Source organism: Euprymna scolopes, chromosome 3 (genome assembly GCF_053919585.1).
Source record: "Euprymna scolopes isolate OS-2025 chromosome 3, ASM5391958v1, whole genome shotgun sequence".
NCBI lineage: Eukaryota > Metazoa > Mollusca > Cephalopoda > Sepiida > Sepiolidae > Euprymna > Euprymna scolopes.
This window is the reverse complement of record NC_136484.1, coordinates 123,783,352-123,788,126: the sequence shown is the minus strand read 5'-3', so window position 1 is coordinate 123,788,126 and position 4,775 is coordinate 123,783,352.

Here is a 4,775-nt window from a genome sequence, read left to right as displayed (position 1 = left end):
AGAACAATAAAGGGGTAAAAGATAGAATGAGGCATAAAGGATAGTAAGAGAACTAAAAGGAGAATATGTAGAGGTGTTAGGGTTAACGTTAATTCTCGAGGTTTACCTCCGGAATGGGCGATTTTCTAAATAAATAAACAAAACGAGCTTCGGGGCGAAGCTAATATTAACCGTACTCTCCGTTTGAAAAACAACAACAACAAATCTAAATTTATAAGCGATAAAAATAAACAGCAAACTCATCTAGGGTTCTCAGCCTAACGGTTAAGGCGCCGGACTGTGATAAACATGGTCCGAAGTTCGATCCCTAGAAACAGTCGAGCTGCGCTAATGAGAATTACGTGTACGTAGATTACTGTTTTAAAAATAATAAATAAATAACAATGTTATATACGTCCAAACAAATTATGGGCGACTTTCTAAATAGATAAACAAAATAGCTTCGAGGCGAAGCCAATATTAACCTTATTCATCAATAACAAATGTAAATTTATAAGCGATAAAAATAAACAGTAAAGTCATCTAGGGTTTGTGGCCTAATGGTTTAGGCGCCGGACTGTGGTAAACATGGTCTGAAGTTCGATCTATAGAAGCAGTCGAGCTACGCTGATGAGAATTAGTTAACTGTTTTAAAAATAATAAATAAATAAAAATGTTATATACGTCCAAACAAATTATGGGCGACTTTTTAAATAAATAAACAAAACGAGCTTTGAGGCGAAGCCAATATTAACCGTATTCATCGTTATATATATATATAAACTCAAAGGTAAAAGGGATAAAAATGCTCAATACTTTAGTAGAGCTGGGTATGTTTTTATTTTACAACCTTAATGGATAAAGTTTACACTTTAGATTAAAATATATATATATATATACATTATATATATATATATATATATATATATATATATATATATACATTATATATATATATATATATATATATATATACATTATATATATATATATATATATATATATATATATATATATATATATATATATATATATATATATATATATATATATATATATAAAGAATATAATATTAGGGATTTTAAAGTTAAGATAAATTTAGTATTACATAGTAATAGAAGAAAAAAGCTTTCCATTTTTAACGATACAAAACTTGCATGATGGCATCCTGTATGGCTCCATTTTGTAAAATAAATAGCCTTTTTTGTCCCATATTTACAAATTTAAAACGTTTTCCTGTAGATAACAAAGACTTTTATTCGAAATTTCAATTTTTATAATATTGAAAATAAAATATAAAACCATTTTATCGATTTATGGTTGCCCTTGGAACTCATCATTAACCGAAAAAGTAGTAAATTAAAATCTTATTACAAGATTAAATTCATCGTAATGCATTTTGGTTTCTTCTGTCACTAGTCGAAAATAAATCAATTGCTTCGTATCGGTTCAAAATTTGAAAGAATTTCGAAGTCTTAAAAATATCGAGTAAAAGTCATTTAAACTAATTTGGAAAATCAGATTGAGAAAATTAGTTAAAGTTTTACAAAACATTGGTTCAATTACTAATGTAATCTATCTATATATTTATAAAATGAAGATTGTGTATGTATGTGTGCGCGCGCATGTGTGTGTATGTGTGTACATTTCCTTATTAAACTACTCTGTCAATTTTTAGTCTAAAAACTCGAAATTTGACATAAGCAGTATTGAAATTTTGGCCAAAAATTTGGATGTCAAGGGGTCAAAGTTCAACGATTTGACCTTTGAAAACTCTACCAAACTTACCCGCCATGCCCGTTATAAGTCGTGACTTCAAAAGTAAAATAAAGTATTTAGGTGCAATCATCAAGAATCGAAAGCAAAACTTTGACATTCAAAGCTAGTGACGTTACCACTGTACCAACATGACACGCATTAAAATTGATTTAAAATTAAAAATAAACTAAGATGAATGTACAAAATGTTTAACCATTTTGACGCATTTTTGACCCCTTAAAAACTATTTTAACCGGCTAACGACCCATAAAAGAACGGCTCGTAAAAATCCAATCATTTAAGGATTCTAGCACCGCTTTGCGACTTTAGTTTCGGAGAAAATAGTTTGAAAATATGGAGACAGACAGACAGACCCACAGGCAGACAGACAGACAAACAGACAGACAAACATATAGCCGTTTATATATTAGATTACGCAAAGTAATTTGTATTTAGTTTGAATTCAAGTCCGAAAAAAATCAAATGTTAGATACGAACATTTGCTGCCGGACATTTTGCCACCGAATGTTTTGCCCACCGGACGTTTAGGCAAACGGATGAAATGATGAAATTCGCTATGGAATAATTGTCATTTTAAAATTTTAAATTATTCTCTTTAAAGAACTTAACTTAATTATTTTCATTTCTATAATCTGCTTTCACTTAACTTTTCAATAAAAACCTTAAATTGTTAAATTTGTTCTAAAAAAAATAAAAAATGATGAACCTTTCATAATCTTAATTTGTTAGTTATGCTTGTAAAATTAGATGAAGAAAACATTTTTACAGTTTACGTGATTATTTTACGTAAACTATAAGCATATTCATTTTTTTTACAACGGGGGTGCCCCATATCAAGGCCCGGAGGTCACTCGAGGATAAAGGTTAATGTGTGTACGATAGTCATTGGGACAGTAGCGTAGTAATTGTATGTGGTGAAAATTTGGTATAATCAGATTATTTACGAGGACGGTTCAATAAGAACTTGTTTACGTTAGACTTGAAGACGACAATATTGTAGTCAGCTGGAAAGTAAATCATCGGAACAGAGTTCCACATGTGGACAGTTTTAGGAAAGTAGCTTTGTTCATGGAATCCACTTTAGGTTTAGGACATGATAGAGAGTGGGGAATTTATTGATAGTGATTTTGGCTAGACGAGTGGGTTTTTGTGGAAGATTGGCGAGAGGGGCATAGATGAGATATCAATCGAATACTTTCCATGAAAAATGAATTTATTTTAATTGGGCTAGACAATCCTAGTTTTGTTTTTGTTCAACGATTGGAAGTATAAAATTTGTGAAGAGATTTTTTTTTTCGTTCAGACATTTTTCATTTTTGCTCACTTTTCTACACTGCTTTCTGGTGTTTGATTATTTTCCCCTTCTCCCTTTTATACCCCTTTTCTACAGATGAGATGATTTCAAATTTTGGCGGTCGAAGTTTTGCTGTAAAAGATTAGCACTTGTATTTAATCCTATTAAAAATGTTTATCTTTTAATCTACTAAAACAATATTCCCCAGCGAGTTTCCCAAAGGGTTTACTTATGTTGTTTTAATGTGGCCAAATCATTTTAGCTTCGTTTTGTTCTTGTCCATAAAAATCATACAACCTGTGGAGCGATGTGCAGTTTCTTATCGCATTTTCTCAATTTATTCCCACATATATACTAATGTACCTGCATTATTATTTTCTCAATACTAATGTACCTACATTATTATTTTCTCAATACTAATGTACCTGCATTCTTATTTTCTCAATACTAGTCTACCTGCATTATTATTTTCTCAATATTAATGTATCTGCATTATTATTTTCTCAATACTAATGTATCTGCATTATTATTTTCTCATAACTTATGTACCTGCATTATTATTTTCTCAATACTAATGTACCTGCATTATTTTCTCAATATTAATGTACCTGCATTATTATTTTCTCAATATTAATGTATCTGCATTATTATTTTCTCATTACTAATGTACCTGCATTATTATTTTCTCATTACTAATGTACCTGCATTATTATTTTCTCAATATTAATGTACCTGCATTATTTTCTCATTATTAATGTACCTAAATTATTAGTTTCTCAACATTAATGTATCTGCATTATTATTTTCTCATTACTAATGTACCTGCATTATTATTTTCTCAACACTAATGTACCTGCATTATTATTTTCTCAATACTAATGTACCTGCATCATTATTTTCTCAATACTAATGTACCTGCATTATTTTCTCAATATTAATATACCTACATTATTAGTTTCTCAATATTAATGTATCTGCATTATTATTTTCTCAATACTAATGTACCTGCATTATTATTTTCTCAATATTAATGTACCTGCATTATTATTTTCTCAATACTAATGTACCTGCATCATTATTTTCTCAATACTAATGTACCTGCATCATTATTTTCTTAATACTAATGTACCTGCATTATTATTTTCTCAATACTAATGTACCTGCATTATTATTTTCTCAATACTAATGTATCTGCATTATTATTTTCTCAATACTAATGCACCTGCATTATTATTATCTCAATATTAATGTACCTGCATTATTGTTTTCTAAATACTAATGTACCTGCATTATTATGTTCTCAATATTAATGTACCTGCATTATTATTTTCTCAATACTAATGTACCTGCATTATTATTTTCTCAATACTAATGTACCTGCATTATTATTATCTCAATATTAATGTACCTGCATTATTGTTTTCTAAATACTAATGTACCTGCATTATTATTTTTCATTACTAATGTACCTGCATTATTATTTTCTCATTATTAATGTACCTGCATTATTATTTTCTCAATATTAATGTACCTGCATCATTATTTTCTCAATATTAATGTACCTGTATTATTATTTTCTCATTACTAATGTATCTGCATTATTATTTTATCAATACTAATGTACCTGCATCATTATTTTCTCAATATTAATGTTCTTTCATCATTATTTTCTCAATACTAATGTACCTGCATTATTATTTTCTCAATACTAATGTACCTGCAT